This window comes from Cydia pomonella, chromosome 2 (assembly GCF_033807575.1).
Source record: "Cydia pomonella isolate Wapato2018A chromosome 2, ilCydPomo1, whole genome shotgun sequence".
NCBI classification, from domain to species: Eukaryota; Metazoa; Arthropoda; class Insecta; order Lepidoptera; family Tortricidae; genus Cydia; species Cydia pomonella.
This window is the reverse complement of record NC_084704.1, coordinates 18308155-18323241: the sequence shown is the minus strand read 5'-3', so window position 1 is coordinate 18323241 and position 15087 is coordinate 18308155. Positions and strand designations below refer to the sequence as shown.

At 35.1% G+C, this 15087-nt stretch overlaps 1 protein-coding gene across 2 annotated transcripts in view; it reads left to right on the top strand.

Annotated features, from left to right (window-relative positions):
- The window catches only part of LOC133534563 (gamma-aminobutyric acid type B receptor subunit 2), a 194258-nt gene that overhangs the window by 22410 nt on the left and 156761 nt on the right, over positions 1 to 15087 (top strand). The gene's annotated exons all lie outside the window — the stretch shown is intronic.

Genomic DNA, 15087 nt, shown 5'->3' with positions numbered 1-15087 from the left:
TGAATGGGAAATGACGTCTCTTAGGTCCCATACCGCCGAGCGTCGGTTAGACCCCTCTCTCCAGCTTACCTGCGTTGGCGAGCAAAAGTGAACACGAAAGTGCTTCAAGAACACAAAAGTGCTAGTTTATTTTGGATTCCACCACCTGGGATGGAGCAAACTCGAAATTCACGCATTTAGGACCAAATGAAACTATTAAAAAGATTACCAGCTTGCTGGGATTTAATTCCTCAAAACGCTATTTTTGGGTCTAATTTGATTGGCATATTAATTTTCAAGATTATCACATAAAAGTCAATTCTACCAGTCAATATGAATGTTGACTGTATTTAAAATGAGTTATTTTACACCATGCATGAAATAAAGCACCAGAACATTCATATTGACTGGTAGAATTGACTTTTATGTGATGATCTTGAAAATTAATATGCCAAACGTAGACAGAAGTTATATTAATAGTCAACATTTCTATTTTGTAATTCCTATAGAACGAGAATAGGTAACTCGCCCGTCACGTCCTTTGCTAGTGTTTCATAGTGACAAATCGTTTTGGCCCTTCGAAAAAAAATCTTTACGCTACCACCAGTTTGACACTGACATATTCGCGAGTGTATTTATAATATCAAAATATCAAAGAGAATTTGAAATAGAGGTGTTTATTTTGTTTAGGGTTTCTGCTCGAAAATTTTCGAGACGAGAAATCTCGAGAAATTTATCCTTCGTCGAGGCGGGAAAAAAAAAACTCAATGCCTCGAGAGCTCGAGAAATAAATCTCTTGTGATGAGAAAAAAGGAAACACGCGTACCTATAACACGTGATGTATTTATAGTGTATTTCATTAGGCAGTTAAATAAATGTAATTTTGTTTTTTCATTTTCAGTTATTAACCAACCAAATAAACTGCCTTGATCCGTCCACTATCGTTCTAGCTTCAACCGATTTTCATGTATTGAATCTTTTGAACCATTACCTTCAAATATCTAGAAAGTTCGTCTTGATTTAGGTTCATTACTTTCGTTTTTTAGCATTAAGAAGGGTAAATAATCTTTATTACTTTTTAAAGTAATTGATCTATAATTATTAAATTTTTGCAGCGACTTATTTTTCAATAAAAAGACACGTCAAGATCGCTTATCTTCCTTCTAATATTAAAAAAAACGTGTTATAGAGGCATGTAATAACAAATCGTATATATTACTATTAATAAATCTAATCATTCAGATATATTCCTATTAGCAAAATAGCACAATTTTAGCAGCTTCATGTTGAGTAACACGTTGAGTAAGTATTACTTAAGTAATAATACGTAGTAAAACTTCTGTAAGTTGACTTGAATATTGCCTGCCTGTGCCTAATAAAATGTCATATTGTAATTTGTTTACATTTAGTTAAATACCTAAAGAAAAACACTATAGCATATCACACATAGTTTTTTTATTATTGTTGTATTTTTGATTATTACGTGCAATTTACGGTAGTTAAAAATTTACCAATTTGTTTGACAATTGATCTCACCTACGATTCCTATGAATCTGATTTGTAATAAACCAAAAAATAAAAAATAAACAAGGGTTTTTTGAAACTTTCAAAATTTATCGAGATACTCGAGAAACTCGAAAAATGCTGGTCGAGAATTCTCGTGACTCGAGAAATAAAAAAGGTCGAGAAACCAGAAACTCTAATTTTGTTAAATATCAAAAAGTGGCCCCATCTCATAAATCAAAGTTCGTTCAAATCAAATAAATCAGCATCGTTTCGAGCAATGGCGCCATAACCTTTAGGTAGTGCCCAGTGAGATGCCGCCACTTTTTGATGTTTAACAAATTGAACACATATCAGTGAAAGAATAAGGATCAAAGTAAAATGGAGTTCTAAAAGCTTTAATTATGTGTCAAAAGATGGCAGTAAATTAACGCCGCTACAAAATTTTCTTTAACAATACACCTCTATTTCAAATATATTTGATAATATTAATAATAAGAGAGTTTTTGATGCAGTTAAAACTTTTAGAAATTAACGCTTAAAAATTCAAATAAAAAAAAACGACGAAATTTAGGAGATAAAACTTAAAAAATATTTCACTAAAATTATTTTTAATATGATCGATTCTATCTTCTTATAAAAACGACGCAAGTGCCCCTAATATGCCACCCTTTCGATTGTATGGCTATTTGTATTGCATGACGGTACATGACCGTCCATTATGCGTGGTTCGACACCCAGTTTGCCGGTTTTTTAAACGCCCATCAAGCCATTGTACGTTGAGATAATTTGATATTTCGGAGACTTAATTTGTATCAATTTGCACTGTGTGCGTTGATAAACCGTGAAAGATTATTTTTCTTGATTTTGGGAAGTAAATTTTATAGGTAACAAACGAGCAATTATTACAAAAAAATATTATTTCCTATATTTATTTGGGCTATTGATCTCGACCCTTTTTTTTTTGTTTTATCTCCATATTGGTAGCTACTGTCAAACCCCAATCAATAGTGCATGCATAAAACTCTTGATTATGCAGACGCAGCTGCAGAGATGACTCGATTGCTGTGTGCATGCAACTTCACTAACTGGATCAGGAACGACTAGTTTCAGCGACATGGAAATTACGCTGCGGCATGCATACGATTATGAGTAAATCCTCGAAACGGATATCGCCAGTTTTAAACAAAGGATTTAAAAACAGCTGCATGCGAAAATATTTTGCAGCAAATATTTAAACCAAGGTCGATGTTTACGCTTAGCTACGCGTGTTTGGGTTCTCCGTACGATTTTCGCTATAATAGCGGAAACGTGCTGTTACTAGCTAACGGCGTATTACACGTATATAGTTCTTCTGCCCTGCTAGTTTAATTAGCGGTATTTAAAATAAATTGTATGCAAACATACCAATACCTTAAAATTCCATTTTCAATATAATTTGGTTTTGAGACCCGAGAGCTGCTATTAGGAAGTTTTCTCACCATCGCATTATAGAAACGCATTGACGTTTTTAATTGTAGTGTATCTCGCTACGTATTACAATGATCTGAGCGAGATGCACTGAGGTTAGATCAGCATGTATATTTAGTGCGTCTTTACGCATAAGGTTCTTTAGTGGTAATTCACTCAATTGCTCGGGCGCGCTCGGCTCACAGCTACTCCAAGCGAAGCGAAAGAAAGAGTCCGTACACTATGCGAGCCATGCATTAGGAAGGGATATGATTCGCTAACAAATATCGTTTTTTTAGACAGTGAGCATTATTTACTTATTATTATAGTCTGTTTCAAACGCGAGGGGTAAGGCGATATTTTTTTTTTTTCATTCCTTGCCATTGATGTTTCAGGCCGATGGTTTTTAACATACAAGTAAATAACTTGAATCCCATAGAACAAAAATAGTACATTTCGATACTAGTGCATAAAGTATGTCATTACTTCACGAGTACTTGAAAACTTAAAACATGCTTGCAATAAGAAAAAATGCCTCTTCTTTGACAAGCGTTTCGGCAGCTATTCCGTTCCATTCAGACAACTTATTAAGAACGGTTTTTCAATATTCAATATTAAAAAGTAAACGTGTTATAATGATGAATAGGTAAGTAGGTAATAAGATAAGAAATATGTATATTTTTATTATTCTTACATTAACAGTAGTTTTTTTGTTCCTTACGACTTTAAAATGGAACTAACATTAACACTCATCAATGTAGTCATGAATTGGAACAAGTATAAATAAATAAATAAAATGGAAAAGTGAAAAGCACTAGTTCGCGAAAACCAACTTTCAGCACCCTAAACAGCTACGTACAGTAGCACTTTGTGAGCAACGTATTTAATAGTTATTTGTACAACAAGAGAGCAAAGTTTGATATTTCTTCGAGTGCTTGTTTTGAGTCCCGTGCAAGCGAAAGATTCTATAATCTTGAGCGTAGTAAGGGACTCAAAAGCGCACGAGATGTAAATAACTTTGATCTCGTGTAGTACACAAAATTTTTCACGTCAGTCAGCCATCAAAAAACACAACCTTAAAAAGCGGCCAAGTGCGAGTCGGACTCGCGCATGAAGGGTTCCGTACCATTTGAGACATATTAAAAAAATCTACTTGCTAGATCTTGTTCAACATTTTACCACTTTGGACACACATTTTACCACTTTGGAAGTGTCTCTCGCGCAAACTATTCAGTTTAGAAAAAATGATATTAGGAACCTAAATATCATTTTTGAAGACCTATCCATAGATACTCCACACGTATGGGTTTGATGATTTTTTTTTTTTAATTTTATGACGTATTAAAAAAAAACTACTCATTAGATCTCGTTCAAACCAATTTTCGGTGGAAGTTTGCATGGTAATGTATATCATATATTTTTTTTAGATTTTTCATTCTGTTATTTTAGAAGTTACAGGGGGGGGGACACACATTTTTTCACTTTAGAAGTGTCTCTCGCGCAAACTATTCAGTTTAGAAAAAAATGATATTAGGAACCTAAATATCATTTTTGAAGCCCTATCCATAGATACCCCACACATATGGGTTTGATGAAAAAAGATTTTTTGAGTTTCAGTTCTAAGTATGGGGAACCCCCAAAATTTATTGTTTTTTTTCTATTTTTGTGTAAACATCTTAATGCGGTTCATAGAATACATCCACTTACTAAGTTTGAACAGTATAGCTCTTATAGTTTCGGAAAAAAGTGGCTGTGACAGAATCGGACAGACAGGCGGACATGACGAATCTATAAGGGTTCCGTTTTTTGCCATTTGGCTACGGAACCCTAAAAATGTAATCCAGACGGACGGATCACTATTTCACTCATGTTTTCTGAAGGTATTCTAACAATTAACTTTAATTACCGCCATAAAACAAAACGAAAGAAATTTCAATAAAATAATACGAAAATAATGAATTAACGAACATCAATTGACAGTTCAATCCGGTCCGAATTGCGGATACTACTATTTGTAAACTATAGTAGAGATCGTTAAAAGTAGTTAAGTGGAATTATTTACTGCGTAACAATTGCGTAAATTTGTATAAGTTCATTGTTCTGATTGTATAATAAAATACGTAAAATATGGTGTTTTTATTAAATTTTAAAGTTTTATTTCATTAATTAATTATTACGAATGACGACTCGTAGGGGTCTATTATAAACCGTCAATATACCGTTGAATTACGTATGCACTTTTTTGTCTCTTTCTTTTTGCTAATGACGTGAAAGGGATAAAGACAATAGAATCCTAATATTTCGAACTTGTATTAGGCCCCGCACGTTGAAATGACATTCGAATCTAAAGTTCATTTGAATGTTATTTTGTCTCACTCGGTGAGCAAAATGCGATTTTGCTCACTATTTTTAAGCAGCAAATTACGCTTGTTCGAGCTGCTGACGTGAAAAATACATATCTCTGTAGGTTAGAATATCTAATCATAATAGACATAGATCACCAACACTCAATTGCAATTCAGTTTTACTCTACTTATCGACCCAATCAACTCCGCTCGTGTCAAATCATTTCAGTCGCGTCAGATTATGAAGGTAGGTATATTTACTTAAAAATATAAATCATTACCAATAAAATCGATTATATGGCCTAAGCAGATTTAATTATGAATCGTAAAAAAACGTTTTTAAGTTTACGTAGTCACATCCCTATAATTTCTTTTTGACGTGTGTTAGCGTACTCTTCGAGTTTGAAAAAGACTATAGTACCAACAAATCGATTGTATGGCTAAAGAATCAAGGTATATTTTAACTTGGGTATGTGTCCTAAAGCCGGCCTAGTTAGCTACTTCATTTCAATGGAATTTCAATCTTTTTAAAAACTTACAAGAGTAAGTAGCATTTTTATTGTCTACCCATATTATAGACGGATAATCCTTTTCATTTCTCATGCTCTGAAAGAGAGCCATTGTATTGATGTTCTAAAAAGTGTGCAGAAAATGATACGATTCTGCACTAGAGCATTTTATTTTCCAAGTACGATTTTTTTTACTTACTCCTGTGTACACTTCATTTCAATGGAATTTCAATCTTTTTAAAAACTTACAAGAGTAAGTAGCATTTTTATTGTCTACCCATATTATAGACGGATAATCCTTTTCATTTCTCATGCTCTGAAAGAGAGCCATTGCATTGATGTTCTAAAAAGTGTGCAGAAAATGATACGATTCTGCACTAGAGCATTTTATTTTCCAAGTACGATTTTTTTTACTTATATTCAAGTCAAGTCAAGTCAAGTCAAAATATTCTTTATTCAAATAGGCCTAGCAACAAGCACTTTTAAATCGTCAAATTTTACAAATATCATCTTAATCTAAATATCAGAGCAATTTATTGATGCAGTTATTATTGTTCTAAAAAAAACATTGAACTATTATAGATATGGTAAACTTAATAATAAGAATTTCACAAAAGGATCGTCAAACATCAAAATTGTATAAAAATACTAGTCTAGAACCTTTCTAGAATAAAATCTAAATGTCAAAAAATACGGTATATATATACATTGAATTATCAATTTCATCATTAATAACATAACAATAAATAATTCATTCTTTACAATCACACTTAATCCCACGGTGTTTCATCATTCATGTAGTCTTGTGTGCTATAATAGGCTTTAGAGATAAGCTTACGTTTTACATAATTTTTAAATTTACTAACAGACAATTCAGTTATAATATTAGGAAGTTTATTGTAAAATCTTACACAATTACCCATGAATGATTTCTTAATTTTATGGAGCCTAGTGAAGGGCACTGCGAGCTTATGCTTATTTCTAGTATTAATATTATGTATTTCACAGTTTTTCTTAAAACTGGCAATGTTTTTATGTACATACAGAATATTGTTTACGATAAGCAATTGAAATTTGGTTTTAAATTGATTTCCACTGTGATACTTTACTCCCCATTCCATAATAAATAACGATACTTTTACCTAAATGGTTCATTGAAAGTACCCTCAAGAAATGCTATTTTTTTACTTGTCTTGTTTAAAAAAACACATGTATTTTACTTTCCTCGTATTCCAAATGAAAAGTAAAGTGTTTAACTCGAGTGAAAGGCATGAGTTCCTTTCATCCATTAGTTATCAATCTACTATTTCGATACATTATGCATCTGTCTGCAGAACTAAATTTTATCTATAAATATTACATAATAATATATTATTTATAGATAAACGTTCGAGTCTGATAACCTAAAATATCGCCGTCGTACTTCTGAGTGGCTCCTTATTACATTATTAGTTTTATGAGACCGCCGCAAATAAAACTATATCCACATAAATCTGGCGACCAATTCAATAAGGAGTTAGCGAAACTTATTCCCAATCGGGTTTACTTATCGGGTCATAAGAACTACCTAATTAGATCCTGAGAGAATATCTGCTTAAGAGCAATTCCTAGCTGAGCAACTTTTCAAATCTCGAATTTTTGAAGCTATGTTTCTGTCGCGCTGCGGTGGGCGGGAGCGGGAGCTATCTAAGTGTGAGTGCGCGCACACAGATGCGAGACTCCAGTGCCCGCTCATTGCGCGCCGTTCCGTCGACATCGCCCGCGAGCCGAACGGAATTTATCCTGCGCTGCCCGATTGCAAGTTGTTTTTGTTGTTATCACATAATATTGTTTTTAATTTTTATATTATACTGTATTTATTAATTACCATATAGGTAAAAACTGCAAAAAAGAATGATGTCCCTGCTTCGGTCGTCGTCGTACAGTCAAGTGCAAAAATATGTATCGAAAGAATCGTCTCATAAATACGGTACTACGCTCTTATTACACTGGAATAAGATGCTATGGGACATATTTTTGAGTAAGATGTGTACACCCATATTTTTACACTTGACTGTACCTATCCGTTTTTGTAAGTAGGTATAAATATATGGCTAAACTACAATCTATTTAACTTGTAGTACGATGGGGCTAAACTTGGGCCGCCTTATTGAAGAACGTATCGCAATGACAATCTGGGTAAAGTATGTTGGGATAATGCCGGACAATTTTGGGACCAATTGAGAGAACTCGTGAGAAAATGTTTTTTCGAGATCTCAGCACGTGACAGATTCTTGAAGTACGGAGCGAATCGTTAAATAATAACCGTAGATTCGTTCATATTCGTAGGTCCGGTGTCTACCCTTCTCCAATGTATATAAAGTACATTACAGACACCAATAATTACAAACTTAAAAGTTGTCAACGAAAGTTTTTTTTTCGTATTTTTGTATCCGATCTTAACCCTGATACAAAAATTGGTAAAATTGTGGCTCTCAAACTTTGATACCTATGTCATAAGGCAATTTGATAAGTAAACAATGTGCTAAGAAACCTCTTATTGTAAGGTTTACCCGAAGTAATAAAGTAAGAAAAAACACTAAAATAATCGATAGGTTTCGAAGTTTTGACAATTTAAGATCTCGTGAACTGTACAGGTTTAGTGAAAGTGTAAATGTATTGTTTATTGAAAGGAATGTACTGGAAGATATTAAGTACTTAAGTAGGAGGGACAAAAAATAATCGTGCCCAGTCATTTTTAATGAAGGTCGCCAAAAAAATAAGAATCAAACTTAGAAATCAAAAAGATTAAGTAGTTCTTTGAAAAGGTCAAGGTTTTTTTTTATACTACGTCGGTGGCAAACAAGCATACGGCCCGCCTGATGGTAAGCAGTATCCGTAGCCTATGTACGCCTGCAACTTCAGAGGAGTTACATGCGCGTTGCCGACCCTAACCCCTCCCACCCCTCGTTGAGCTCACTGAGAGCCCATTTTGAAGTATAGAAAATAAGTAAAATTGCAATTATGTATATATATAATAATAATAATAATAAACCCGCGGGGGCAGCTTGTGGCGAGCTGACGGTGAGTGGCGACACCGCGGACCCCTATTCCAGAGGGTCCTTTTATTTGGCCCTCGCCTCTGCGCTTGCCTTCACCGGCCGGCCAGAGTGGAGTCGCAAGAGCGGGACCTATGCTCCAGGTTGGAAGTGTAAAATGTCATAACGCCGGCGGCCTGCTGAACGGATTACCGGGATCTGGCTGCCGCAGACTCACCTCTCGACAACCTCACAGCCGCTCCAAAGTGTTGCCCTATTGTCGCACTGTGCGTGCGGCCGTTGTGGGGCCCACTCAATGAGTTGGCGAGTCACCACCTGTCTTAAACAATTCCGAGACTGATTGTCACGGCAGGTGTCCGTTAGTCTCCTCCCATAGCCCATTATCCAGTCCATCCAACTTTCAAATCAATAGCCTTATGACCTTAGATCCCATCGCAGCACAAAAGTGCTGCACTGCAATAGTCTTTGCACCTGGCGGGGACCATCTCCGGATGTATCATGTTGTGCGCTCGGGGATGGTATCCGCCACGTGTGTATCCCTTGCTTTTAGATTAATTTGTCTTAAAGGGCCTCTGCGCTGTTGGCTTCGGCCCCACGCATGCCTCCCAAAGGTCCGGGACCCCATGGTCCCGAGATATGGTAAGACAGACAAATAATAATAATAATAATAAAATTCTTTATTGCACACTACATAAAAAACAGATACAGAAATTGATAACATATACACATTGGTAGGTAACAACAGGCGGACTTATCGCTAAACAGCGATCTCTTCCAGACAACCTTCAGATAGTGAGATGGCGAACGAAGTTAACGGGTGGTGCAAAAAAATAAAAATAAAGAAAAAAGTAGTAAAAATACAATATAATACATATACTACACATATAAAGTTAAGATAGACTACATTATTACTATATACAAAAAATATATACATACATATATATATATATATATACATATACATATATAAATGACAAAGGAAGCCATAACAACGACAACGAGTTTAAAAGAATACGAGTATAGGACCTTCATGAAATAGACAAATAATGTTCTTTTAATAGGTTTTTAAAAATGGGAAGTGATTTAGCACGTCTAATATCAATGGGTAGATTATTCCACAGCCGGACAGCACGGAAACTGAAAGAGTTGTTGTAGAATTTTGAAGAGGAAGGAGGGGGAACAAGTAGCAGATTTTGAGAGCATCTAAGAGATGAAAGAAATTTAAACCGGGCTTTAAGATAACACGGAGTATTGGGGTGGAACAGAGTGGCATACAAGAGGGAAAGAATATGCGTGTTGCGACGGAATCGGATGGGTAACCATTTGAGCTGCGAACGAAAGCTTGAAATATGATCGAATTTGCTATATATAGTTGATATACAATCTTTTTTTTATAAAATGTAAGGATCGTATGTAAAGAGTAAAGTAAATATATAGGAAAAGAGAGCCCTCTTGAAGCATTTTAAGGAAACTAATTTCGAAGCCCTATCTCTATTTTGTATCCTAAACTAGCTATGTATGTATGCGTGCACATCTACATATGCATCCGTATGTGTAGGTACTTTATTACGAAAAATTGCTCATTTGCCATATACAATTCAACATGTATCATCATCCCTATACAATATATATAAATACTCTTTATTGCACACCTCAATAAAAGAAAACAGAAACATAAGCACAGGTAAACAACATGCGGTCTTATCGCTAAAAAGCGATCTCTTCCAGGCAACCTTTGGGTTGCGGAAATTAAAAAAATTACATTGTCAGTAAGTAGGTGTACATACACATACAATATACAAACATACAAAATAGACTGCCAAAATCTCTTCCTTTTGATTTACCGTCGCGCTGGTAGTGGTACTGGATAAAAATAATGATACGAAAGTGTGATCAAGAAAACAATAAATGTGATAATTAAATAGGTCAGTAGGTAAAATGAAGAAAATTTAAAGTTTGACAATCACTGCTGTTTTTGAAATAGGTAAAGATCGGATTGTTTCTTTCCGATCTTTACCTGGAAGGGTCAAGATCGGATAGCTGTCTACAGCAGTGCTAGGTCTGTTAACACAATTACAAAAACAAACACAGTTTCATCACAATACGCAAAATAAATTACAGGTCGAAGATCGGATAGAAGAAAGAATTCGCGAAATTTACCTTGCTCTCTGTAATTGCGCATAGCACAAGCCCGACTCCCTGAGCGACGCGGGAACACTGGCAGTCGAGGCGCAATGAAATGGCGTCTTACACAATGTTGCCAACATTAAAAAATAAAGCCAAATCAGGGAGAAATGAATGTCCTACGTTCTTCACCCGCATCCGGTATTTACCCAACATACCTTAATCGTTGAACCGCCGCATTTCAAAATGGCCCTTATTTTGATATCGGCTAGCCGTAATGTAATACGGCGCATTATACAATACGACTGCGATACTTATATGTATATAAATCCCATTGTCAATGTAATTTCATTTAATTTGCTATCTAGTGGCAAACATCAATGTAGTTATCTTTTACTTGTGACGCACAAGTATGAGCAATGTAAAATACTATATTTCTAAAAAAAAATTGACTTGTTTATTGTGATTATACGTAGTAAAAGAAAATGTGATTATTAAATTATCATACGAAAGGTGGTTAATCGCAAAATGCTGTCGTTTTATTTAAAATAATGAAATAATTAGACCAGTTCCGAAAGTACCGGGAAATCCCGGTTCTTTAAAACAGTACCGGTTCTGCAATCCCTAATAAGGATGTTATGCCCATCACTATTCCTTCTGTGTACGTATATTTAGAAACGGTCTCCGCCTCCAATTCGTGCGATAAGGACAACTGCAGCTCGGACCGAAATTCACACGCAAAAAACTCAAAAATCGAGGTTTCGCTCTCGACTGTTTCCTCCTCCAAATCACAACCAATCATTATGAAATTTTGGAAATTGCAAGAGGAAGAAATAATCTATGCCGCTATGTTTTGATTTTTTGGATATTTGTTGTCATATTTGTATACTGTGCCTTTTTTTACAGCCAATTCAATTGAGCCGTTTTTGCGATTTTCGAGGCGCTGTAATTTTCTTCAAAATAAAATAATCCAAAAAAGCAAAACATAGCGGCACAGATATTGATGATATTGATCTTATTTGAAAAAATCATTGCTCTAGGTTAAAAATCCAGGGAGGAAACAGTCGAGAGCGTTTGTATGGAAAAATCACAACTAGGAATTCCTCTTAATGCAAAACTTAAATAGAGGAGCATGCCTGCAGCTAAGTACCTACCTATTTCAATTTATATGTCCAGATAGAATAATTCAGGTATGCAATCCGAACTTAACAGCATTATAATTTAGTCGCTAAGCTAGCAACTCTATAGGCCGACCCTGCCTATGAAACCGAGGGCCTCTGGTTCGAATCCCGGTAAGGGCATTTATTTGTGTGATGAGCACAGATATTTGTTCCCGAGTCAAGGGTGTTTTCTATGTATTACTATCTATAAACGTATGTATATCGTCACCAATTACCCATAGTATAAGCTTTGCTTAGTTTGGGGCTAGGTATACATTACATTTACACATGAATAGGTACATTACATACCTGTACGTTACATTTATTTTCACCACACCAGCTAGTAAAGGTTGTCTTGATTGTTCAAATACTGATGAGCAAGTTGCATTTTATCCACTTGTGTGGCAAAGAAACCTGATGTAAATTTGCAAAACCGCAGACATAATTGTAGCAATTCATCTTACATTTATGTTGACTCAGAATAGACTTATCTAACAACACTCTGTTTTCTAAACCAACAACCTCCGCACAACTTTGATCATTAACACTTTTGTCTCCACACATACTTCAGCACGAAGTACTGTCGAGCGCGAAATCGAAACAGCTAAAGCGGCATCCGGCTGGTAATTGTGCCTATTTCTTTCTATTTACGTCGCAATCTTTTGAATAAAATGGAATTTCGTATCGTTACTCGGAAATGATCAATTTTGCTGGTAGAAAATTGCTTGTTAAAGAGAGGTACAATTAATTGGTACGAGTTCAACCACGTTACTATGTACGTTTGGTTTTACGGTAGGTGCAGTCAGCATCAAAAGTAGCGGATCAAATAACCTTTCATGAGTATCTACCATTCTGTAACAGCTTAACAAAAAGTGATGTCTTTAATATAGAACAACTAAGACTGTAAAAGATATACTTTGGAACGAGAATTTTAGAAATGGAATATATATTTGGAAATGTTATCCGGGATGTCAGATACTTTTGGCGCGTTGTTTCATCCGCTACTATTGATGCTGACTGTACCTATTAAGATAATAATTTTTGAAAAATTAAATGTTCTATTGAGTTCAAAATTAAATGAAATTAAAATAGTCCCGGCTTCATCGATTGGTATAATTACAGGCTTCATCGAGCGAAACTTGTCAAAAAAAACTCAAAATGAGATGAAATTGACCTTTTTAGGGTTCCGCAGTCAACTAGGAACCCTTATAGTTTCACCATGTGCGTCTGTCTGTCTGTCAGAGGCCGTGCTCGTTAGTGCTAGAAAGCTGCAATTTGGCATAGATATATAAATCAATAAAGCCGACAAAGTGGTACAAAAAAATCCATTTTTTTTAGGGTACCTCCCTTAAATTTAAAGTGAGGGTTTTTTTTATTGCTTCAACCCTACAGTGTGGGTTTATTGTTGGAAAGGTCTTTCAAAACTAATAGGGGTTCAACAAACAGTTTTTGATAAAGTGAGTATATTCGGAGATAATCGCTCCAATAGAAAATAAATCGGCCAAGAGCATGTCGGGCCATGCTCAGTGTAGGGTTCCGTAGTTACTCTTCCGTCACAATAAGCTAAACTGGAGCTTAAAGTATAATAACTTTAACAACCCATTTAATGTCGTACGAGTAATAACGTTTAACTGTCGATGTACGTCATTTTACTATGAAACTTTGTGCGAAAACTCAAAAACAGCTAAACTGATCATCTCTACTATATTTTTCATTTAATGTCTTTCTTAAGCTCTACTTTCACGATTTTTTTTCATATATTTTGGACCCATGGTTCAAAAGTTAGAGGGGGTGGACATTTTTTTTTTCTTTCGGGGCGATTTTTATCTCCGAAAATATTCACTTTACCAAAAAATGCTTGTTGAAGACCCCTATTAGTTTGACCTTTCCAACGATACCCCACACTGTAGGGTTGAAGCAAAAAAAAAATACTGACCCCCACTTTACATGTAGGGCAGGTACCCTAAAAAAAATATATTTTTAGATTTCTATTTTACGACTTATGTCGGCTTTATTGATTTATATGTCCATACCAAATTCCATCTTTCTAGCACTAATGACCTCGGACAGACAGACAGACAGACAGACAGACAGACAGACAGACAAACGGACATGGCGAAACTATAAGGGTTCCTAGTTGACTACGGAACCCTAAAAAGGGTCCCCGTCCCCCATACCATGGATGGAACCATAGATCCAAAAAATATGAAAAAAATCGTAGAAGCTAGCTTAAGAAAGACATTAAATGTAAACTATAGCGGAAATTATCAGTTTAGCTGTTTTTAAATTATCGCAATAAGTCTTCCCTTCATAGTAAAAACACGTACATCCACAGTTAAACGTTTATTTGGCATTATTCATGTAAATAAGCTAAAATTTAGGATAAAAATTGCTTATTTTACTCAATCTATTTTTATTTAATATTTAATTTCTCTAAAACAGTTTCATTGGCTGGATGAGTAAAGCCGTTGACTATTGGCAGTTTTAGAACGAAAGAGTACAAATTAAAAAGTAAGAGGCAATCCCGCTAATTTTATATTCATATACGTTTATTTCACTCATGTTCGATGCATTATGTCAAGGACTTATTGTTATTCTTTACTTTTTCATGCTTTAATGAACAAAATCATTTGAAAACTACTGCAGTTTGTTAAGTATGTGTTTTATTCATCTATACATATATCAATCTGAATGTTTTTGGCTATGGGATATTTATCTTTAGAAATGCAAAGTGTCCGATTGCAAATAAGTAAGTCCTAAGGCAAAAATCATGGCCATACGTCTATTACTTTAATAAAATTAGGTACTGATTATGCAAATTTGCCTATTTGTTTAACTCGGGTGAAAGGTAGCGTTTCAGTTCTTGGTTAACAATCTATTATACTAATAGCTCCAGTGTAGCTTATTGTGACGGAAGAGTAACTACGGAACCCTACACTGAGCATGGCCCGACATGCTCTTGGTCGGTTTTTTATTTAAG